Here is a 26738-nt window from a genome sequence, read left to right on the forward strand (position 1 = left end):
TGGAATCGGTGCTGTCCTCTCTCAGCGTCATGGAACACCCCGCAAGTTACACCCTTGTGCATTCTTCTCAAGAAAGTTAACTCCAGCCGAAAACAATTACGATATTGGTAACAAGGAATTATTATCCATCAAGGCCGCTCTTGAAGAAGTGGAGACACTGGCTAGAAGGCGCCCTTCATCCCTTTCAGGTCATTACAGACCACAAAAACCTAGAGTATATCAAGGATGCCAAGCGTTTGAATCCTCGTAAGGCAAGATGGGCACTCTTTTTCACTCGATTCAATTTCGCAGTCACATACCATACAGGGAGCAAAAATAGTAAGGCAGATGCATTGTCACGTATCCATGACTCTGCTAATTCACAGATGAGACCAGAAACCATCTTACCACCCTCCATCATCATCGCACCCATCCAGTTGGATATTATGGAAGAGATTCAACATGCCCAACACGAAGAGCCATCCCCTCCAGAGTGCCCAGCTGGGAAAATCTATGTTCCAACCAGTCTTCGTAACAGAATCATTCAGTGGGTTCACACATCCCCTGCTTCTGGACATCCTGGAATTAATCGCACCACGGCTTTGGTCAGAAATTCTTTTTGGTGGCACACATTATCTGCAGATGTCAGTAATTATGTAAGTGTTTGTCAGATCTGTGCTCAGTCACGAACACCTCGACAATTGCCTGCAGGACTTCTAGAACCGCTACCAATTCCCCAACGGCCCTGGTCACACCTGTCTATTGACTTTGTCACTGATCTGCCTAACTCTCAAGGATTCACCACCATTATGGTCTCCATTGACCACTTCTCTGAGTCTTGTCGTCTCATTCCATTGAAAGGAATACCCACTGCCATGGAAACTGCCCAAGTTTTGTTTAATCAAGTATTTAGGATTTACGGACTACCAGATGATATTGTGACTGATCGAGGGCCACAGTTCACATCCCGTGTTTGGAGAGCTTTTTGCAAACATTTAAACATCAATGTCAGTCTCAAATCTGGCTATCATCCTCAAGCTAATGGTCAAGTAGAGCGTCTTAATCAGGAGATTGGTAGATACTTGAGATCATACTGTAGCCAGGAACAGGAGAAATGGAGCATATTCCTCCCATGGGCAGAGTATGCCCAAAATTCCCTCAATCACTCTTCAACTGGGCTTACTCCCTTCCAATGTGTCCTTGGATATCAGCCTCCTCTGTTTCCCTGGTCTGGGGAGCCATCTGAAGTGCCTGCTGTGGATGATTGGATTAGAAGAAGTGAACAGGTCTGGGACAATGCTCATGTCCGTCTCCAGCGGGCTATACGATCTCAAAAGATCCAAGCTGATCGACCCAGACGTCCACATCCTGAGTATCAGCCAGGTCAAATGGTGTGGCTTTCCACTCGTGACCTACGCCTGAAACTCCGTGCAAGAAATTAAGTCCAAGGTACGTTGGTCCTTTTAAGATTATACGTCAAGTTAATCCTGTTACGTACCGTTTAGAGTTGCCTGCTAATTACCGCATCTCTCCTTCCTTTCATGTGTCCCTCCTGAAACCGGCCCACGGCCCATTGAGCCCCGAAGCCACTGACGAAGAACAGCCTCCACCGCTTGAGATCGAGGGAGCTCCTGCCTACCTAGTCAAGGCGATCCTAGATTCTCGCAGGAGGAGGGGTCAGATGCAATATCTCATTGACTGGGAGGGATACGGCCTGGAGGAGAGATCGTGGGTAACAACTAAGGACATCTTGGATTCATCACTTATCAGAGACTTTCACCAAACTTACCCAGATCTTCCGGCACCCAGACCAAGGGGGTCGTCCTAGAAGAACACCTAGAGGTGTTCCTAGGGGGAGGGAATCTGTAACGTTTGATCAGGCTCCAGTCCACCAGAGGGAGCCTTCACCTGAATATTGAACTCTGCCACTTCCTGTTCCTGCCACATCAGTTCCTGTCTTGTCATGTCCTGTCACCCTGTATTTAAGGCATTTGTTTGTACTGCCACTTTGCGAAGTATTTCCAGTTCACTGCCTTACTAAGCGTTCTTTCATTGTTCCATTGTTGCTATTTGTTATGACCTTTGCTTTTGCTCTTTTGACTCACGTTTTTGGATTACTGTTTTGGATTTGTCTGCCTGTGGACTGTTTTGCCTGTGTTTTGACCCAAGCCTGTGACCTGACCACGAGTAGTGCCTATTGTTTGGATTTTATGCTCAGATCCTATAATAAAGACCCGCTTATGGAATCCACTCAGCCTAAACCCTCCTTACAGATATATTATCTATATTCTATTGTGAATAAAATATAAGTTTATGAGATTTGTAAATTATTCCTTTTTTACTCACAATTTGTACAGTGTCCCAACTTTTTTGGAATCTGGTTTGTAAATATGTAACTTCGTAGTTCTGTGCATATTTGTTTACATGTGCACTAGAACTGTTAGTAAGTGTGTATTGCTACTAGATCTTAAATTTCACAGTACAGCTGTGCAATAAAGGTGTTCTATTCTATAAATTCAGTATAATGAAAGTGTGTAATATATTTAACTGATACAGTAATTGTCAGGTAAAATACAATTACAAACATTATTACAGTATGGTAACCATTGCCTTTTAAATTACATTGTTAACTTTAAAATTTTTATATTGCAAAGCAAAATATATTTTACATGCAGTAATGCACATGCATCTTCAAGAAACATCTAAAACACATCTCTTCCATCTTTATTTGACCCTCGAGCTCTAGCACTCTCTATTCTAATTATATTTGATCTATTTTTATTTATTTAAAAAATAAATAAAACACGACCCTCTGTCACTTGCACTCTTCATTCATTTTCTAACTGCTTGTTTTTCTAAAATTGTATATATATATATATATTATATATATATATATAAATTACCTAATGTAAATGTATTTAATAATTAATTAAATACCTTCAATACCACGACTGAGGTGCCCTTGAGCAAGGCACTGAAGCCCCAACTGCTCTCCGGGCGCCGCAGCATAAATGGCTGCCCACTGCTCCAGGTGAGTGGTCATGGTGTGTGTGTTCACTGCTGTGTGTGTGCACTTTGGATGGGTTAAAAGCAGAGCATGAATTCAGAGTATGGGTCACCATACTTGGCTGTATGTCACGTGACTTTCACTTTAATGATCTACTTAAAATTTCCACCATACCAAAACAAGTGGTTAGCATTATTTCAAAGGACATTAAAACCATCTCAGATTTTTCTTATATCGTGTTATATTGTTAATGGACATAACTATGCATGTGATCCCTTAAAAAATGGTGTTCTTTAGCCCCGTGATGAATACGCGAAAGTGACCGCATATTGGATATCCTACAGTATTCTAATGTTCCAAATATACTTGTTTCTGCTCTGCTTTAACACTGGGTTTTGTTATAGGCCTAAACCATAAATATTTGACTGAAACTTGTCTATTAATATCTGTTTGCATGAACTTTAACTTTGAAATGTTTTAACTGTTGCCCCGCCTTCTACTTTTCAAACCTCGTACTTTCTATGGTATCGTGCTGACAAAACACGGAGGAACATTGTGCTTTGCGAGTTACCTATTGAGTGCTGGTAGTTGCTTTGCCGATTGCGAAAGTTGATTGGCAAACAGTTTGCCAGAATATACCCTGACCCCATCCCTACAATCATCATTTAATTAGTCATTTAATTATCTCATTAACTTTAACTCTTTGTGGATTTGGACATGACTTGAGACTTGAAAGGAATGACTTGGTTCCTCCTCTGGTGAAATCAGCTGCTGAGTTCATGGGTGGAATAAACATATGGCAGGACTTTTACTTTCTGACCCTTGGACCTTACACCTCCGCACCTAATTACTTGGCACAAGGAACCGCCCCATTTTTAAGATTCTATGACATGGGGAATATTGCGACAATCTACAAAACACATCACGTTATGCATTGCATTAGTTATGTACCACAGGAAACAGATGATTCTTCTGCACAATCTGACTTTGCTGCAGCCTGGAATTGAACTGCTGGTTTCGTCTGGTCAGAGGAGAACTGGCCCCCCAACTGAGCCTGTTTTCTCTCAAGGTTTTTTCACCATTCTGTCACCGATGGAGTTTTGGTTCCTTGCCGCTGTCGCCTCTGGCTTGCTTAGTTGGGGACACTTCATTTACAGCGATATCGTTGACTTGATTGCAAATTATTGTACAGATACTATTTAAACTGAACTGAGCTGCATGATGACATCACTGAATTCAATGATGAACTGCCTTTAACTGTCATTTTGCATTATTGACACTGTTTTCCTAATTAATGTTGTTCAGTTGCTTTGACGCAATCTTTTTTGTTTAAAGCGCTATATAAATAAAGATGACTTGACTTGACATGTATGCATAATGAGAAAAATATTTTTATTTCATTTTTTGTTTTTATTTTAAACTTTATTAAATATAACAGTTTACAGCCTGTTTTTGCTTTCAGGAAAAAAATGTGTGGGGGTCTTTTCTGGGGGTGCTGAAGCACCTGCCAGCCCCTTCCTAAAGGAGAGACCCTGCAATGTTTGTAAAGTGCTTTGGGCATACAGTAGTACACAATAAAGCACTAAATAAAAGCTTTGTTCATATAGTGGAATTCAGATGTGTATATTTTGCAAACTAAATGAATGCTCATAATATTATATTATATGCATCATAATCGTGCTCAACTGTTCCTTGGATCTGATGACAGACTAAACGCCCTGTTTAACAAGATCAGCCAGCAGATGGAGCCATTTACTGGATGCCCAACCAAGCCTAAATCACATAATCTTAATATCAAACCATATGTATCTATTCATATAATGTTTTATATATATGTCTGCCGACAAATGTAAATCTATATGATTAAGGCATATATGTTGAAGGGCAAAAAATGGTAGTATTGATTAGTGTATCAGATAATTGCTAAGATCAGTGAACAAATTGTGAAAATATGCTATGCATGCATGTATTTTTAATCAATATACATGCATATATTGGTTTATAATTATTATCCTGTATATCACACATGAGATTTAATTGCATTATTAAAGTCAATGAACACTAATATGAGAATTAGCCACCACAAATGGAGAAATGACTCATTTGCTTTTGAAATGTAACTTTTAAATCAGTAATATGTGATCATTTCAACTACATGCATCCTTTTAAACTGTAAGGGGGAAAATGCAGTTTAACAATAATATTACATTGTTAAACAGATTACACACACACACACACACACACACACAAAATAATAATAATAATAATGATTTATTAGCATCTGGACCTTCCTGCATCCTTTCATCACATGACATGTAATAAGAAGAGTTAATTACCAAAACACAACAGAACAATCTCCTTTGAAGTTAGTCAATAAGAAACAATGCATGGTGTCACAGATTGTCCTTTTAGATGCCACAATCAAATTTGACAATGCATTTGAGATTTTACAGGGTTTCTATAATCTTGTCTAATCCTTTAAGCATACGGTGGAGAAAACCCATGAATGGCAGTGATATTATTGCTCATAGATTATTCTTGTGTGTATATGCTGAGTCATTTTTACTGTAAAGAGATGGATGACAGGAAGGGGATGGACCAAGAGCAGAGCCGGAGATGGAGGAGAATGTGTGCACAGGCAAGAATCATATTTAAAGGATTCACACAAGGAGATGTGTATATGACAAAATTATGTGAGGGGAAAGAACATGTGTCAATAAACAAGAATATAAAGAAGACAAGAATGGCAACACTGCACCAACAACAAAAAAAAAAACTCAAGTAAATTCATCTTGTTTCATGGTTGTTTAGATATGTTTTAGCGGAAACCAAGACAAAAAATACTGATCAGATATATATATATATATATATATATATATATATATATATATATATATATATATATATATATAGGACTGGAGGAACAGAGCCAGAGAGATGCTAAAGTTCAGTGATATACAGAGAGTTATTGATGCAGAGGGAGCAGGAAGGACCACTGAAAGACATGTATTCCTTATCAGATTATCAGATACCAAAATAATACTCTGAATCATTCCCAACCTCATAGAAACAAATGTGAGTGTGCGCAATAATTTGATCCTCATGTGCATCCACATACACACAGACAGACAGACGTCTTTAAATCCAGTGCCCACTCTAGTGTTAAAGGTGTGTTTGTGTGAGACAAAGGCTGAAAGTGTCACCCCACACCCGCAGCCCCTCCATCTGCTCGTTGCGGCCAGCGCTGCTCTCAGTGACCGGGCAGGGGGTTGGGATGGAGGCCGGCTGGCAGCTTTGCTCATATTTGCTCATATTGCGCTTTTACAAACATATTCATGTTCTAGTGAATATCACTACTGGCTTTTTTAGAAAACTCGTAGATGTCTAAATACAGATGGATGAAATTTCAGCCTAAAGACAATAGTCATCATTTTAACTCAAACCTCCATTGTAGAGCATAAGACTGAATCTCACATAACTAGGTTACAGCTCTCACTCAAATGGAAAGAAAAATACATTTGGTTTCAAAATTGACCTGTTTGTTAAGATTCTTTTATTATTAAATTATTTCCATGATGATGATTCCCATCCGAGTATCATTACTGATACATTTTTTGTACTAATATTACAAGAACACTTGAATTATTTTTTTCCCTTAATATTCTAGAAATAAAGACACTACAACCACCATTGTGTATAAAGATATTATACACACACACATATATATATATATATATATATGATATATAAAATATTATTTTGATATTACAGCAATAAGACTGAGGTTATTACGTGTTACAGGAACAGGAAAGGGGCGGAGTGAGGCTGGACTGCCAGTTGTCACGAAAATGGTAATTAATTGTTGTTGACCAGATCTTTTCTTGAAAAGGCCTTGGAGAGTTGACTCTGTTTCTGCTGGAGTGCTCAGAGGGGTATGGAGGGGTAAGGAAAGGAAAAGCCTAAACCTCTCCATTGTGACTCAAACAGAAGCAGAAAGAGGAAGAGAGAAAGGGAGGGGATGGGTGGGACAGAAAGAACAGAGAAAGAGATGATGTCACCACTGCTCCTCCATCAATCAGAGGCGTGTGGGAGGAACACATGGTGAGGAGGGGAGGAGGCTCAGGCTGCTGGGGAGAGAGGCAGAAGGGTGTGTTCTTCCCTCACTGCAGCATCCATTGGATGGGATGAAGTGAGAGAAAGACACAGAAGAGACGGAGAACAAGGCGTGTCACTGTAGCAATAGATAGGAGTGTGTTCTGTCCGAAACCTTCACTCTATCTGTAAAGGTAAGACTCGTTTTTATAATTTCACAGGTGTGTCTTTTGTGTGTGTGTGGCAATACCTCAGTGATAAGGTGCTGAACACAGCTTGAACACACCTTGGCCTTGTGTGTGTGTGTGTGTGTGTGTGTGTGAAGGAGCTCAGTTAAAGACTTGCACTCTTGGAGACAGATGGAACTGTTATCAGAAATAAAAGGGTATTTTCTTTATTACAGTGTTTTAATTGTTTGAAATCATTTTCATAGAATCTTTTAGAATATTTAATCATTTCAAACATTGTTGCATAAGTATTAATGTAAAAGCAGGACAATTTCTATACCATTAAATTCTTGGGACATATTTGTTGAAAAGCTTATTTGTTTAATGTGTAATGTAATCTGGTTTTAGTCTGACTCACCTCCTACTGCTGCAGCACGGCCCTCTTGAAGAACATGAACTAAAATAGCAATCAATCAATTAACTGTGAGTGAGAGATATGCTGTGATGTGTGTCCTGGTCAGAACACCGGCGAGACGAGACAAAAACAATAAAACCCATTACAAACGAAATTTTTTGCATCCAGTGGGGACATAATTATGGATTATAATGACTTATACTGTGTTTTTAAGCATTGCGTTCCAGCGCGCCACATAAACATAAAATCATGTCTGTTTTTTTGTTGCATTGGGCGGGATAAGAATAAAGACATGTGCATTTTTTTTAGCGGTTCTCAATTCCAGTCCTCGCGCCCCCAGCTCTGCATATTTTGCATGTCTCTCTGTTAACAAACATGATTCAGATAATTAGCTCATTAGAAGTGAGCTCAGCATGAACTGTGCTCCCATTGACATGCTCCCTACACAGTGTTCCCTGAGCAGTTTTTTCGGCTTCATTCACAGACTTGCGCTGCACAACGTCTTTACACACGGACAAGTGTGACATCATATTCTTCTATAAATAGTCCAATTTAGATTCATGTCTCGCTTACTTCAATGCAGTTTGAATGGAACATATACGTTCGTTTCAAACTGGAATCATGGGCAAAATATCCTGGGATGTCCACTTCGCAGGGCACTTACATTCGAACAGAACAAACCTCTGAAGCGACAAGAAATAAGTAATATCCGTGTATAGCAGGGGGCGTGAGGACTGGAATTGAGAACTGCTGCCCTACACTGACCTAAACTCATGTTTGACTCATCAGTGGCAAATCCTTTATGTGTGTAAACATACTTGAACAGCTGGCATTGTAGTCTTCTCTCCCAGTATCAGGAAACGGTCCTCCATAAAATGTGCTGCACACATCTGAATATTTGGGTTGGACTGTTCTGGAACTTAACCACTGATTTCTAGTGGTGTCCTCTTTTGAAAGCCCAAACAAAGTATTTTCGCTTTTGTAACGAAACACACAGGGTCTCCATGACATAGCGCCGGCACCAACAGCGACAATCAAAGTTTACGCCTTCTTTCTTTGCGTGAACATTTGGGCGGCATTATTCAAATCTTCCCACATTGTGACGTCGACATGTGGAGGCGTGTTAGAACGAGTCGTTTTAGGAGGGCGTAGGCAAGTCTTAACTTTTATAAAGAATATCTCTTTGGGTTTGAGACTTTAGTCTTTGCAACTTTAGGGATCTTATCCATTCACGAACAGCTTGTAACTCTCCAAAGAGAAAGGAAAACTGGCACAGAAGGACCCTAGTGGTGTGTTGTTACTATTTTTTAATACTTATTGTGATTGATGGGGTTTTTATTCAATATCTCCATGAATTAGATGTACATTTCTGACATGTTTGCATCTTCGTTCACTGGAACCTAATTAAGAGAAATCATTAAATTAGCATTCATATTGTTGCTGTTACAACATATTTTGATGTTAAATATGTAAATATTGATATGCCTGTTTATGAGTCATAGAATAATATTGCCTTTCAGATGAATTTCTTTTACTGAGATTCTGCTTTGTCTGTCATTGGTTATTCAATTATTCGACCAAACTGTCAAAACACATTTTTGACAGCTGATTTAGTATTTTACATTAATGACACTATATTAAAATATATACAAATTAAATTACTACAAGCACAAATTAATGGAGACCTGGGAACAGTGTTCGTGCCTCGCATCTCTCCTTCACGCGCTCCACTCTTTACCGCCTGTGACTGTCACAGGCTTGCGCTCGCGCTCCGTTCGTCTCACTGATGCAGCTGATGTGTGTTCTCTCCTTAGGACTCGTGGCCAGTAATGCTAAGGTGAGGTAGTTTTGCATTTCTGTAGTTTTTTCAATGGCTCTCGGTCATAGCGATGACATTACCTGAGCAGTCGAAAGCTCCGCTTTTATTGCATGGAGGGAGCAAAAATGTAAGTGTCTAAAGCATACGCACAGTTTAATTGAATGATAATGTGTTTTAACAATGTCGCTGAAGCGAATGTACGAAGGAAACTGTTAAAATAACCACAACATTAGTAACAACCTTGAAATAAGAGCGCGAGGTTTATCAGATAATCAGATGCATTAAAGTTGTGTTCGTTGCTATAGCAAACAGACATCGGGCTCATTTTCGTTCAGAATCATCATTCGCTTATAACCGTCTCATGTTTTTCTAACACAACTAGTTATATAACTTAATTAAGGGGGAGTCAGTTTGCCTAACAACAGCTTAATAGGGAAAATATGCTTATAAAATGTGTCAATTATTCTTTTATACACCCATGAAAACCAAAAAATAAATACCACCACACAAAAAGAAAATACAAAAAAAAAAGATCAGTCAATCACATTCTCCAAAACAATGTAATGGATAGGTGCATTGCAGAAAATGGCCATTAGGTTGCACAGTTCAGTAATGTGAAAAAGTGGGTGTGTGCGAGAGTCTTATTCGAGGGTGTAAAGTTCATCAAACAATGTCCAATGTTGAAGTTGTCCCTTAGACGAATGAATAATCCAACTATGGCGATGAATTCACTCCAAACAAAAAAAGTTCACAAGCTCCAGACACCTCCCCATCAGGTATATCCATAAGTAAGCCAAAAAGTCACAAGCCTACATCCATCTGGGCTTTAAATCCATATTTGGCTCTCAACATTCAGTGTTAAAGTCACTGATAAAGGGTCCTTCTAAAATACATAAAAATAAACTGTATCAACGTTTTAGCATCAAACCCAAAACAACTTTAATTGCTCAGCATATATCAAACTCACATGATCAATAATGTCTTGGCAACAAACATCATTAACAGACAAGTTTTTAGATAACAGGAAAGAAAACACATCCTTACTTTAAGTTGAGCTTGAAATGGAACATTTCCCAACTAGGACATAGCACAAATGCAGTCAAGCCATGCTTTCTGCTACCGCTAATCTGCTAACTTCCTCTACTGCAGCACCTTTACTTAATGAGCTAATTTAGGTGCCATAGCACCCCTAGCAGTAAGGAGGAAAACTGCAGACAAAATACTTAGTAACAGGCTTGTCTGTTACACGCTGATGGAGAGGAAAAGTTAAATACTATAGCATTTTATTTTATGAAAATGAGATAAAGAAGTTTTCGCACTGAAAGAGAAGTGATCTGGCACTCATAAAACGTAGGACTTGTCAGGCTTTATATGCTGTTTATGTGGATTAAATGGATGAATAGAATGATGAATGGATTGGTGAATAGGTAAGATAATTAGATAAATAAATTTTTTGAATGTTTATGTGATTATTGACATATCATTTATTACAGTACAGAAACTATAAAGTATATTTTCTACCTTTGTTCTGTGCAGAAAATTTAAATAATTGTTTGTAGTATATAAAACAATCATAAAATTGCCATTAGGAAAAAATATAGATTACAAATGACTGATTATTGTCCAGCAGTGTATCTGATTTCTTATAGCTTATAAATAATAATAATAATAATAATACTTAGGCTACATACATAAAATTATTGTATTTGACATTTCTATCACTTCTGAAATGATGGCTACACCCCTGGTGTGACAAAATGTTAGCCTATACATAATACTTTTAAAGCTCTTTTTTAAATTTAAATTTCTACATATTCCATGTCATGCCATAGCATCATTAAATTAGCATCTACAGTAACAAAGGACAAAAGTGTTTGTTTTTTTTTGTTTTTTTGTTTTTTTCTCTAACCTATGGTTCCGTAACCATGAAGGCTGCTGTGTAATTTGCCTCCTGACTACACATTTAAAGAATTTAGAGGAAGCATTTAAATAATTATGTGAATGCACTTAACGAATGCAGAACTGAATCGATAATCAAATCGAATCGAATTTAATTGTGAATAGAATCGAATCAATTTAAATTTGCAAAAATCATTCTTGAATCGAATTGATTCGCTGTCTACTCAAAGATTCACAGCCCTAATACATATACACCCACACCCACATATATATGTATATATATATATATAGAGAGAGAGAGAGAGATGTATATATATATATATGTTCCAAGTTGAGTTTCCGCCAAAATCAGTATTGTATCTGGTCGGTATTGAAAAGTCCATTTTTAATTTTATGCAAAATGCGATATTCGCAGAGTTAATAGGTCATGTTTTCTCCCTTTTTTTCCGAACCACGACAAACACCAGTCTCCCTTTTTTGCAGTATGTGATATCTCCGCTCAACAAATCACAGCGTGCCATTCCATGCACTCTAGACAGTAATGGCGGTGCTCTGAATACACCCGGCATCCTAGTTTTCCTTATCTACTTCATCTACTTTGATCAACAAACAAGGGCTGCATGATAAATCGCATGTGATTGTCATGCCCATCTCATCAGTTAAAGCCGATTCAGTGATTAATAGTAACGGTAAATTGTACATCTCGTGCTTTCAGATGGAGCAGCATTTAATACACATTGCATAGTTTGTTGGTGATCTAACGGCTCTATCGCGTTTATTAGATGAATCGCATTCAAATAAGATATTACGCAGCTTGTCAGTGTTTTTATTAATGCCATTTATGTTTTTGTTAATAAAGCGTATAGCACTAGTCAACTAAATGAATGTACAGTAGGTGCACTGAAAAAAATGATTAATTGAATTTACAAAATTTTTTTTATGGTAAGTGGTTGCAATCAATTTATTTTATCTATATTAAACTAAACTAATTTAGTTGATTAAGTTTCAGCAAAATTAGTTTATTTGAATGTAGCTAAAATAAATTGATTGCAACCACTTACCATAAAAAAATGTAGTAAATTCAATGAATAATTTTTTTCAGTGTGGCTAACCAAAACGTGGTTCTACTGCCGCGTGTACCGCCGCCGTGTCTGCTAAATGCATTTGCAGCTTTTGACCACTGAGTGCCGCTTTAACCACAAGTTATCAAACAAGCGCATCAAAGCACATTTTCACAAATAGACGTCAATTTTGCCTCACTGATGTGTTACATTTGACGGCTGCAGTCAGGGAAAATGAAAGAAAAACACTGTAGTTAAAATATTTAATATTCACAGATGAATGTTTAGTACTTATGAAGTTATGTGCGTTTCTTAGAACGAATTCAGGCAGGATAAACGTCAAGCCTATGAGCCTGTGCTTATATTTTCTCTAAACTACATGGTATTAAACCATATTTTACATTTGACAAATTTAATAGGTGTGCAGTATTATTTATATTATATGAATTATGTGTTATATTATTCAGAAGAAATTGTGGTTTACTTTGCATCGGAGCATTAAAAGTGGTAGCCTATTTTAGTGAACTAGGCTACATGTATTTATATGCAAAATGTCAATATTCTCATATATTAGACCTATATTTTAATTTATATTTTAAAATTCCTTTAATAAAACAACATGCAGGTTTTTTTTATTCCTTACCTGTCATTTATTTTGACAGATAACTTCTTGGGGAAAAAAATATATTTGTCTGTACACTGATTAAGAAATTTTTGCATTTTTTATGAATTATTTCCTTTATTTTATTAAACGTGAGGCACTATAATTTTTCACTCCCATTATTTAGGCCTAATTAAAACTAGAAAAAAATGTATTAAACCTGCATGATTTAGCTAAATTATTGAAACTCTAAAGAATGGATGGATTAATAAAACTTTTAATAAGACTCAAGTTCTCTCATTATAATCAAAAAATGCACACAATGTAAAAAAGAGCTTCATTAATTGACAACTTCAGTGATTTTAAAGGGAGCCTTCTTTACTTGCTTTCATATAATTTAAGTAAAAAAAAAAAAAAATTGCAGCCGCATTTAAATGCAGGTGTGTAAAATGTCAGATTGCAAGATCTGCACGGCGCCGAGTGATGCTGAGTGCAACGTGCAACATTTATTCTTATTTGTTTTATCTTCATTACAAATCTTGTTTGGTTTTATTTTGGGTAATTGCATGTAAAAAGTAATTTACGTTGTAATGCATATGCAAAATGTGAATTAATATTCATATTCAAGTGTTTGTGTGAAAATTATTAATGCGCATTCATGACAGGGAGGCGCCTTCTCGATCACTTGAATTTTTTCCTGAATTAACTTAAAATTGGGGTGTCTCACATACATGAGAAATATATCTACAGAAAGCTTGAAATGTCTCTACTTTATCAATTCAAACAAAAGCATTATGTAATCTGTGAAGGTTTCATTTCTCTTTAAAGGTGCGTCCATGTGGAGAGAGTCAGCACTGTGAATTTCATCTTGCAGCCGACAAGAAAACATTTTTTATTAATAAATAATTAAAATGTCTCCTTTTTCACAATTATTAGGCTACTTCTGCCTGTGCTTTGTGGCAAACTTAATGCATGTTCTTGAGCGCGGAATATATTAAGGCTCATTATGGATTATAGGTGTAAATTTAATATAAACCTGCGATTAGCTGAATAATGACAAATGAGCGACTAGTAACTAGAAAAAATCTTACGTGGGGGGGGGCAGACCTATTAAATACCCTCTAGACATCTCTGTTAAAGGTTTTTAAAGCATTTTATACGCGTTTGTATAAATTCTGCTTTCAGAACGGTCTGTAATGGAGAGATACCTTAACACTGATTTTTCCTCTGAAACACAAAAACAAAAATTGAAATAAAATTGATATTTTATGTTTTGTGAATGGCCAACCCTTCTCTGCAGATATTGTCGCTTCTGGTTTGTGCATTGTAAATAGGCTACAAAAAAAAAAAGTCTCCAAAAACTGTTGCCTCTTTTTTCTCACGTCTGTAACACATGTGTATTTCCCAAATCTAAAACAGCCTATAAAACATGTTCATAGACGGATACTTTACTGATGTCTGGACTCTGTTTGGGATTTAGAAAAACATAAAGAGATGGTTCAATGTATTGGTTATGAATAGGCTACATTTTCTGTGAGAATTTATATTTCATAGTCTAAAAAAAATATTGTTTAGACGAAACAAAATAAAATTAACGCAACAGTTTGCATCTTATTTTTTTGGAGTTAAGGCAACTTCCTCTGAAATTAAGTTATAATAACTAATAAACTATATTGCGCTATACAGTAGTCAACATTTGAAGTGGATCAAAACCTTTCTTCAAAGTTGTCCTAAAACCAAAATGTAGAGTCCTATGTAAACCTGTTCTGCAAGTTTGAAACCCTCATAAGACACTGTGCATATGAAAGACCAAGAGATTCACACATTTATCTCAACCCCCACAAACTATACAGAACTATGCCCCAATCCCCTCCAGCTGAACTGAATTCGGTCTGTTTTTTGACTGCAAGGAACGGTTGTGTTGTCATGTTACTGGGTTGAAACCGAGCGGCAACCTTCCGCTCTCTCGTGGAGTCAACAAGGAAGTGACTGAAACTGTAATTCATCGACTGGCCGCTTGATGATGGCTGCAAAAGGGAGTCAGTCCCATAGACTCCCCATGTTAAAATGCCCAAATTAACAGCAGAAAAAAAAAAAAAATGTATTATAGCCTGGTTCAAAAAATGATTTTGGTCTATATAGCTAATTTTGCCCTTCATGACAACTGTGGGGGGAGGTGAATTTTTTTTATAACTCATCCGTTTTAAATTATATTAAGCCTTAAAGTTCTGCAAAATTAGATGGCATGGCCACTTGAGTGACAGGTGGATTGCCGCTGCTGACACCTTGCCGTCTGCTGCCGCTAGGTGGGCGTGGCTTCAGCAACCAGCTCCCGCCTTTTTGCCCATTTTCGATTATCCGGGAGAGTCACGCGCTGCCAAGATGGCGACGGGCCGCTCTGCACACTTTGAGCTTCAAAAACGCTCTTCAGGATTCTACGGGCGAGTACAAATCCAATGCAAACACCAGAAGCAACCTATACTTCTTTCATTGAAAAGTAGGCTATGGATTTTATTTATTCACAGGCTATATGGTTGAAATAATATTTTAGTTCAAAACTTTAAGTTCCATTGTTAAATTTTTTTTTTATTGGCTAACGTTTCATAGACCTTCAGTTGTTATGCTTTAAAATCACATGCCATTTGTAATTTCACAGTATTTTCACCTCCTAAAATCACTAACCTTTAAAGTCACAATTCTATAATGGTCAAATTTACTCAGGCCGATGGCATTTTTTAATGACATTATTATTATTATTTTTAGAATAATTGTAGCTTACATAAATAGGTGAGTCAAAACAAATAAGACAATTATTTGGATCGTCCCTTATTTTTTCCCTTATTTTCTTAAAGAATAAAACAAATGATAACATATTATTAATTCACAAAAATAATTTAAGCAATTACAACCTTTTTTTTTTTTACTTGAACTTCAGTACTATTAAACTGACACTAAAATCTCAAGGAGTTTATAAGTTAAAACGGGTAAATTGTCACAGTGCATGTTAAATAGCCTTAATGAACTTGAGTTAACAATATAATTAGAACTAACAATATAATTCGATTATTATTTTTTTTTTTAATGAACAATTCCTGTATAAAATGGGACAGCAACCTTTATATCAAACATTTTTAAATCGTCCACAGCTGAATAGTGCGGGAGGCGGATCTGTGCCAGAGTGCATGAAGTGAATGTGCTGCACAAAGACATTTTCAGATGCAATGAAAAAAAAAAAAAAAAAAAACCTGGAATGCCTAGATTAGGCCCAGACTCTGTTCCTAGGTATATAATAATTATAATTACCGTTAACCCACAGGAACAAATTTTAACCGATTAATCGCCTATTTATTTATTTATTTATTTATTTATTTATTTTTTGTATAAGTTGCATTTTATTACATTCAGAAATAATAATGTTATAATGTGCCAACAGGATATTTTTATTTCCCTTCACTTTACAACAAATCCTTTAAATTTTCACAAATTTATCAGAACAGAACAAGAATTAAAAATATATAAGTCTAATGGATAAATATAATTGCAGTATATAATAATATAGGCTTAGCTATAAAAAAAAAAAAAAAGAATAATAATTTAAAGCGAAACATAAGGTAAGGTTTGGCTCTCTCATTTGGGAGAAATCCAAATGTTTCCATATTCGTGATGTTGCCCATTTGAAGCTTTAACTATTATTCATGAGGTAAAAATAGGCTTTGTAGTTCGTGTGTGTTTCAGTATCGACGAAAAAAAAAATCATAATTAGCAATATGCCAAAGTGGACCGCTGCTCGCGCCCGGATGGCACAGTGAACGACTGTTTTCCTATGAATCTGTGCACATGAGGCTCCAGCGCGATAAAAAAGCTGAAACAGAAATACTTACATTTTTGGTCACACACAGTAAAGGCGGGTATAATTCAAAAATGCAAAGTGTTAGCAGTTTGAAAAATCAAAACAGAGTTACATAATAATTATTGCTAAATGCTGGACTGTTCTCTTTTCGCTCTGCATATGGAGCCTGAAGTTTTTTCTAAAACCAAGAATGAACCGAAATGAAAACATCTAGCGCTTTTATCCGTGTGTGTATAATATATATATATATATATTATATATATATATATATGCCTTATATATTTAATGGACTGTTTAATAACAATAGCATGCATAAGATCCTTTGTGTAAAGGTCTTCTTTTAATTTTTGATGAGTAGACTGTAGCCTAAGATTATCCTACATTTTGAAATTAACACACTGTAAATTTTTTAATGGTTTTTAAAGATGTTACAATGTTATATCATAATGTTATTGTTGTTTTACTTCCTCCTTTTTTCTCATTTTACAATTACATTCAGTTCCCAATCCGTCCCTTTGCGCCACCTGGCGGTAGTTTTCACGAATGATTTTAACAGCGACTGACTTGCAGTTAACGCCGTGGCCCTGCGGTGGCGGTACACGCGGCAGTATTACCCATTCTGGTTGTCTACCTACTGTAACATGGCAAAGATGAATGCACTTTTGAAAGTTGAACGTAAGGGAAATGTCATTTTGGAATTTCTAATGTGATATTGTTGTTCATGGTCTTGTTTCATGACGAAATTTTCTTTTATTGTTGTAATTAATTTTTAGCAAACAAGATGACCCATTCAATTCATTTTGGGAGCGAGCGATGACTGATGAATGTATTTTTAGTCCAGTGCCTGTATATAAAATTAGTATTGACCAGTTTCAGAGGCTGTCATATGTGGACAATTTGTTCAAAATGCGGATTCATTCAGGGACCAAATGCCTGTGTAGCCCAGAGATGAGAAACGCTTCCGCTATGGATTTATTTGGAAATGTTTTCGTCATATCCACATTTTCCCTTCATCCCATGATACTTAGCCACAAATTTAGGGAGTAACCTCTGTAAAATTGTAAACAATCAACAAAAGGTTTGCTTTATGATCAAGCAGGTTCAAAAATATTAGGCTAGCAAGAATATTTTTTTTTTTATATATCGTATTGCTGTTTATGTTATATAACATAAAAATAAAAAAATAAAAAACATCCTGGCATGGTTGAGACATTTAGATGCTGTGAATGAAACTTAATATAATATTTCACTTGATTATACATTTAGTCAGGAAATTATAGTTTGAAAAAAAGTCTAACTAGTAAAATGTGTACAGGCGTATGTGAAAAACAAAAAATACAAGTAGGATAATTAAAAAAAAAAGAGACTTACTCATGTTTAGGATCTCTGCATGATCAAGCCGCTGCATCAATAATCCACCAAAGGTTCTTGAGGTGAATTCTTTCTTATTTGTCACAGCGAGTCTTTTCTGCGGTGAATTCAGTCTCATTCCTCTCAGCGCGAAGTGCAAAGTAAAATGTAAAAAAACTGGCTGCTTTTTTTGTTGTTATGGGCCGTTTACCCGCCATGAGCTTCACGTGGATGATTATAATATCAATAGCGCGCTCGGCGGCGCGTGGGGGCGTGGTCGCTTTAGATATAATGAAGGGAGACGTAAAAAGACGGACATTCGCGTTGGTTTCATATGGAGTTACTTTATCACAGAATCATTTGTTTTTTGGTAGCACTTGCTTAGTTTAAAAGTAGAAATGTCAGCTTTCTATAGATATCTCTCGTCATGTCTCTGTTGGTTGAGTATTCACTGAGTTACAGTTCATTTTAATGACGCATTTGTAAATGAAGATCAGCGCAGACAAAGGGCTGCAGACAGCCACTCCTTGTTTGTTATCTTTATTTTATAAGTTTTTCCGGTTTTACACTGTCATAGAGGGCAGATCCGATCTGTGTCACATATGAGCAAAAAGATTTGTCTTTTTGCAGTGGAACTTGTCACAATCTGGAAGTGCCTCCCATAATTCAAAATGCAGTAGACTCGCTAGGAAAAAAAGGGGATAAAGCAAAAACACAATTACTGTGTGTAAAATCATAAGTCACTTGTTGTTTTTGAATTGTATTAAGTCAATATCACATTTGGAGTCATGCTGATATTCGTGAAAACAGCACTCTTCTACCTCATCTGATATTGCCCAAGTATACCATATAAGTATAAAAAACAAGAGCTCATACAGGACAAACGTCACTGCGGGAGAAAATTGTTCTCATGTGAGAGGGGGAGAAGAGTGTCAGTCGCATGAGAGTTTTTGAAGATCGACATCAACGTACTTCAAAATGCTTTATCAGCATTAGATTACATGATGAATCCTTTGGAGCCGAAAGAAGTCAGACATAGCTTGCTGTTTCAAATTTGAATGTCAGTTGAAAGTTGATTGACGAGTGACAAGAACAATTTAGTTATGAGGGTTTAATCAATCGAAAAGTTTTGTATATATACTGTTTGATCGAAACAGTCTGCCCCGAGATACGACTCAAAAAGATAGAGCTGCAGAATTAAAGTGCTCCGTGTACCCCAAGAAAAAAGCTAGAGAAAGGCCAGATCTTTTTCAGATGAATGCTTGCCTTTAGTGTTCACCAGATTTCTTTGGGCTCAATCTTCATCTGTGGTCTGCCTCTGATTCTGACCTTTCTCTTTCCACACATCCCTCTTTCACCTCCTCAAACAGAACGAGTCTTTGTTTGTTCATTGCCTCATTTACTCTGAATAAACAGTGAGCATATTAGCAAGTCCACAGAACTCCTTCTTGTTTTTTTTTTTTTTATCTTCTCAGAGTTACAGGAATCAGTTAAGGAGAGAAAAACATAAACTGACACACTTGCGAAAATAATAATATTAATAACAATAGAGTTAAAAAAAAGTTTGTCTATAAAATAAATGTTGCCGTGCTTATTGGTTGAATTGAAAGCTGGGGGAAAGTCTGTGTAGTAGTTTAGAAAGGTAGAACTTTGAAAGGTTAAGACCTGAAATAAGAACTGAAAGGGACTCATGATTAGCCGTAGATTGCCATTGCTTCCTTACAAAGGAACGGCTGAAGATCGGGCTACGCGGAATTTGAATGGGTAAGCGTTTCCTCTGTATGTGACTGCCATCTTATTCCTTAATCACGCGACCAGCTCCTCTGTCTGAACTCTTCCCTGTCTTTCAGTTTGAGGTTCCCATCATCAGTATGTTATATTGTGAAACTTGGAATTCCCCCATGAATAACCCTCGGAGATTTTTTTTTGTTTTTCTTTTTTGTTATGGGGCAAGGAGTCCAATCTGTGCCTGGTGGTCCCCCGTGTTCTCTGTGCTGACGGGCTCATCCGACTTGCTGTTCTGTCAGTTTTTGTTTAGAATATTGTGCTTCAAACATTCACTGTCGAACGGCGATCGCGCGAAAACTCCTTTTGGTCACTGTTGGTGGCTGCATAAAAATAGACGCAGAATTTGTTTATACCATCTGGATGGTGTCGAGAGTGTGTTTTTTAAAATCGCGCTTTGGCTGTGCTTGTATCATGGATCAGATGTGGCAATCCACTTTTTGTCAATTGACCGGGGATTATAACCGCGTGGTAAAGCGGTCTGATGAATGGTGTCGCAAATTAGATTGCACAGGATAGATGCGCATCGAGTATCTAAATGCACGCGGAGCGTTGCAGACATGTCGTGATACAATCATGAATTCATGGGACGGTGCACCTGCTATTACCTGTCCTGTTGGGCATGATTGACACTGTTTCATAAGTTCATGGTGTTCAGGTTGCTTTGCCACACTCTTTTGATATGTGTTAAGAAAGGAGCCTAGATAGTAGAGATAAAGATGAAGAGTGGTGCATTGACTTGATTTGACACAATAAGCTCTGTAGTGTATAAAGTGATACGGAAATTAAGAGGACTCAACGTGAAATAAGTTTTGCTCTGCACTGACTATATATTTATATCACTTTCGGTTGATCGGGATAGTGGTATAAAATGTCGGACAAACTTTTTTTTTTCCCAAATCATTTGCAATCAAAATGCATAAATTACAAGAGTCTTTTAAGCATTTCTCAGTGCGTGTCTGTAATTGCAGTTTCTGTTAGAACAGTATAAATCTGTAACACGTTTGTTCACATTATTCTGCAGGGATTTCTATCTCTGTGTATAATCTACAGATGGTTTTCTTCATTATGGTTCTAACGTAGATCACTCTTTACAAGAGACTTTAGCCCAATAACTATGTCTCCCAAAGTCTGTGATTCTCTTTTAATCTTCCATCAAAGCAGAGTCTGTTCCACTGGTTCCCCGCTTCTCCCTTGGCCCTTAAACAGTTGGCAGCATAATATACCAGCGAAGTACTATAATAACTTACAGTAAAAATGTTCTCACTTCTTGGTGGGGCCGAACTGAAACTGGAAGATTTTTATTTCCATTTAAATTAAAACTCAAACCACATTGGATAATTAGTTTATATATATAGTGCATTCACCTTTCAAAGCTGGGATATAATTTTTGATATTTCTTAGGCCCCATTTACACTGCATGGTTCATAGTGACCCAATTCCGATTTTTTTCTCTCATGTGGCACAGAGCGGAGTGACCAGTGAGTGTAGCAACGGAAAAAAAAAAAAACGCATGGATTAGGATTTTCTCAGATGGATTCAGCATCATTAATATGTGGTAATAAATCGGCTTTGAATCGGTACGTGATTTGCGTGTGCCAGTAAGCAGACAAATCGATATTCCCCAGTAAATGTGAGTCGACTCATAAAAAAAAGTGAAGTCAACTCGGTGGTACTGAAATCACAGGATTATTATAGGCGCGATGAAACGAGGACATTTCACTGAGATTATGGGGAGGGCACGGTTAAGCGTTTTTTCTCCGCCGTACGAGACCACTGTTTTGCTTGAGCTTGATTTTGTTGGATAGCCCTATGTGATATAGGGGGATTCAAATGTAGGGAAAGCAAAAACAATTTATAATTTTATTTGCAATCTGCATCCATTGTATTTCGTGATGAATGTAAACTTCCCTTTTCCCGGCGGACGATACGGTCCTACGTTTGGTAATTTTTAGCCAGAGGACAAGTTGCGATATAGCTGTTGTAAATGCAAAAATCTGGACTTCGGAGTCAGCTTATAAAGATGATGTAAGCGAGGTGTCGTCAAAAAAATCGGATTTTATAGTCAGGAAATCGGATTTGGGCATCAAGACCTGCAGTGTAAATGAAGCCCTTAGTCTGTTTGGCTCAAAGATCGTTGTTAACTGGAAAAATAGTTATGTTTTCTTTTTTTCTCATTTTTATGTTTTTTCATCAGTAATGTACAAGATAGAGGTGTTTTCAGTTTTACATGTTATGTTAATGCCTTGTTATTTGAGGCAACTGCCTACTTATTACTTCATACTATATCAGGCCAAACAGGGACACCCCCCGGGATGAATAGCCAGCAGTTGACTGACATTTATTCCCAATGTCTACTGCCAGTTTGGTGTGTGTCTGTGGGTGGGGTTGTGTGTGTGTCTCAACGGTCTGTGAGCTGAATTTGGGGCACATCATACATGAACAAATTCCAGAAGTCCTTCCAGGAAATGATTCATGATACAGGAGCTCTGGGAGAAGAACACCAAGGCTCAGTCCAGCTCTATAATGCAGACATGGCGGGATATCATTTCAATATTCACGCAGTTTCTGTTAAGGATCAAAAGATAGTATGATGATAATGCATGCAGTGTAACTTATTGAGGTCCGAGCTGGAGGTCACCGGTGTTAGTGAATAGTGTCTACTTTTAATTTACGTCACTTTGCAATCCCTAACTTGTGGTTCGTGTTATTTGACGAGTATGTAGAGAGATCATGATAGTGCACATAACACAAAAGGACAGAACTTATCAGAAAATATCTGCACAGGAGTCAGAGTGCTGGATTTCAAAGTAAATGTGAACATGATTCTGACAGCCTGACATGTAACATCGAGGAGGCTTGAATGGGAAACACACATGGGGTTGCTCCTGCACTTTGTTCAGAGGGCCCTTCTAGGGTCAGGATTACTTGAGTTAAATTTGGCAAGGGTGTGTTGGAAATATGGGGCTCATATAATTCTGGCAATCTCTGTGTGTGCTGTAATGAGAGTGAACAGTCTGAGTGCTTGGACGTTCCAGATGGCGCTGTGTACGAGTGATGAGGGCAAAATCTGACACTAAACACTGGTCTAACCAATTGAAAATTTCATGTCTTTTGGTTGGTCCGGAGCCGCAGCTGTTACATGAAAGTACGACTTGGTGTTGCTATCAGTTCTCTATCGCGATGTGTTACCACTACTGTAAAACAGCCTGCTGTATTGTACAACATGGAAAAGGTTTATTTACTTACTTTTTCCCGTTTATTATTTGCATGTCTAGTAGGGCCTATATTGAGAGGTTGAAGAAGTATTAGATTCTTCACATTCTAGCTACAAAATAGCTTTGTTTCTTTACAAATTATTAGGAACTTCATTTAAATGTCAATTATATTTACATGAGTAAGATGACTTATAAGTTTAATGTGTAGGTTTTCTAATCAGGCTCTGGCAGGAATACACCATTTAAGGGCCTTGCAGCCAGTGTAATGTCTAGGAGGGACCCATTTGTCCAAGAGACTTCACAGCCAGTATAGCAGCATGGTCTCCGGCACGGGATGCTCGCCACTGGACGCTGGAGGGTCTGTCTGTGACCTGATGGCGGCTCTGTGGAACCCATCCATACAGGTGGCTGCCTGTCCGCTGCTTTCAGTCAGTTGTGGAGTCTGTTTTTTTAAGCTGGTTGCAAGAGTTGCTTGTGGTGAATGGGAGTCAGAGCCTGCATAGTGTGGTTTCTGCAGTCTGTGTGCACAATAGTATCCAGCTGCAGAGCCACCCGTGAGAGCAGTGTGTACACATCCGCAGCATTAGCATCAGTGCTAGGCTGCTTGACACATGTCTGACTCCACCCCAGCAGGTATCCGTATGTTCCTCCTGTGTGGGGGATTCCAAGGGGATTCCGTTGTCATGGAAATGGAGATGAAAAGGAGGCAGTGTGCTGTGCTTGAATGCTCTCGTATTCTTCACAGCAGCGTGTTTGGCGGGAACAGCCTTATGCTGGTTTCTGCCTAAAAACACACTGATGGGATTATATTTACATGTAAATTATTGATGTAATATTAGCACACATTAAAATCATGCACGCACACACACAATGTAGACTCATTAAAAGTGTATGATTCATTAGAAAAAGTGCAGGGTGTGGCAGACAGACGAAACAGAGAGAGCGAATCCAACGACTCAGGATGATCGAACCAACTGTCTGCAAAACAAATACAGATGGATGGACTCATGGACAGAACGATAAATGTCGCTCCCCCATTTCATCCATTAATGGCACTTACCACCACAGCTGCCACTGCTGCTCAATATTCAGTGCGCACACACACACCACACACCACACACACACACACACACACACACACACACACACACACACACACACACACACACACACACACAGTGCTGCCCCCTCCCTACTGCTCATGTTCAGAACAAGACAAAGAAAGGAGAGTTATTACTTTAAAAAGTAGCTATGATAATCCAAGCAGTACTTTAAACACATACACAAGTAAGTATTAATTTATTATTCTCAGATTTTACATTTAAATTGAATTCATATAGTTATTTAGAAAAAGATAATACAGCATATAGATAAAATCAGGGCTGTTTACAGACATTTGAGGGGCAGGGGCCCAAACCAAAAAGCAAGGAGGGTGGGTGCTTGTTAATACAAATGATCCAGTTTAAAAGAGAAGACAGCACACTCTGTAATAACTGACTTTATTGTAGATGTTTTGATAAGAGTGGGCTCTCCCTCTCTCTCTGAGCCTGCTTCTGTCTCATCTTCAGTGGAAGTCGGGGTAAGTTGAGCCACCCCCTGCATCTTGGCAACTGTACACTTTTACTGTCATGTGACCATGTGTTTTGGAACCACCTATCATTTCTGCCAGACTGAGAAAAGGAGAAACACATTGGGGGAAAGGAAGGCACCACGGCCGTAGCCAGGGTTTGGAAATTAGTGTGGTCTGGGTGGGAAATGTGCTAGAATAACCCACTCATTATACACACTAAACACTTTATACAGATATGTAGAGGTTTGTTAAAAGATGTTTTCTCTGTTTTGGCGGAAATGAGCTTGTTAAATTATATCACATTGATGTACAATTACAGGTTAGAGGTATATCATTTTATCAGTTGTTTATTATTCATTCAGCAATACCATAGGCCTATTACTGTTATAGTTTTCATTAATAACCATTGCTTTAATTTAACCACAATATGGAAATACCATATACGTAACATGCTTGTTCTACAGACCTCTGCACTAGTGTTATATGCTACTGTTGCTTTGATAGCATTGATAACGTTTCTGACAGATAATATCATGATGTGGCTTTTTTTTTTTTTGCCTTACCTTAAGTGGGCAAATGTCTGTGGGCTTATCTGATTACTATCAGTTTAAGTCTGGCTGTGTTGCCAGATATTGCTATGAAAACAAATAAAAATGAATAAATAAAAATATCTTTCCACCTGTAGTCACTAATGGTCAACAAACTCTCTGTTTAGTCTGTTTTTAGGAAGGCTACAACTTTGGTTTTCAACATATTGTTTCAGAAACAAAACAATTAAATATTGAAATTTAAACTTCATTTGATCAACTTTAAGAAAATAAATATGACTGTTTGTAGAAGGAAATTATTAAATACGTTTTTATATTTTTTTTTTTTTATTTTGGTTTTGTTTATTTTTTTGTTAGATGGTCATTTTACACCCAGATGGTGCATCTTACGCGGTTGACTCAGGTCAACTTACCCCTAACCCGGGGCAAACTGAGCCATGGGAAACACATTTTTTAATAAAAAGCCATATTTTTTGAACCCTTTGTCATAGAAACATTCTGATCATTTAAAATGATAGGAATACTTTAATTTGAACTGGATAGATACTTTCATTTGTACTTCTGCGTCATTTTCCCTTATCTTGAGGACCACAATAGTAAAAAGTTAATATTTTACAGCATAAATCTATATTATATACTAATAGACAACTAATTTAGAAAATTAATACTATATTTTTAAACTATTTATAGGCGTACTATTAATATGTTTTAATAAAATATGATGTGTTATAGATTATTAGTATCAAGACAGGTGATTATTACGGGAAATATACTTGATTAAAAGAATTAAAGTGTGATAAACTGATAAATATTCTATAACCTGCTGGCTTGCTGGAGCTTTGTATTCATGTTTGCAATGTTGAACTGTCTTTAGAAGCCTCCCTTCGCTCTTTCTCTCTCTGTCATTTCTTTGTCTACAAAGTGTGCCAACAACAGCAAATGTGGTGTTATCTATATTAGATCTGATCAGGTACAATAATTTGATTAGACATTATAATTCTAAGAACATGGATATTTTGTACAACACTTTTTGAAGGCCGAGTCATTACTGACGAAAACAAACTACCAACTAATTGCTAATTCAGCAGATCAACCACTGACTAATGTGGATCAGTGGATCTTTAGCGGAGCGGGAACAGCTTTGAGTGATGGGGTCAGAGGTGGACAGTAGTGAAGTATTTGTACTTTGCTCAAGGAAATGTAAAAATTATTTATAGTTTATCAGAGTGTTTTTCTTTGGAAAACTTTACTTCACTACATTCCAAACATAATGTCATATTTCTTTTTTTTTTACTGCACTTAATTTCATAAATAAAAGTTGTTGTTTGTTTTACCTTTAATACTTAAGAACATCAAAAATGTAGTACGTACTTGTAC

At 37.2% G+C, this 26738-nt stretch overlaps 1 protein-coding gene across 2 annotated transcripts in view; it reads left to right on the top strand.

Annotated features, from left to right (window-relative positions):
- Positions 1–7117: 7117 nt before the first annotated feature.
- LOC109048706 (neural cell adhesion molecule L1.1-like) overlaps positions 7118–26738 on the top strand; it is a 36246-nt gene continuing 16625 nt past the window's right edge. For both annotated transcript variants that reach the window (XM_042774341.1, XM_042774340.1), the window contains exon 1: positions 7118–7272. The gene's annotated coding sequence lies outside the window, so the exon portion shown is untranslated. The remainder of the gene's footprint in view (positions 7273–26738) is intronic.

This window comes from Cyprinus carpio, chromosome A17 (assembly GCF_018340385.1).
Source record: "Cyprinus carpio isolate SPL01 chromosome A17, ASM1834038v1, whole genome shotgun sequence".
NCBI lineage: Eukaryota > Metazoa > Chordata > Actinopteri > Cypriniformes > Cyprinidae > Cyprinus > Cyprinus carpio.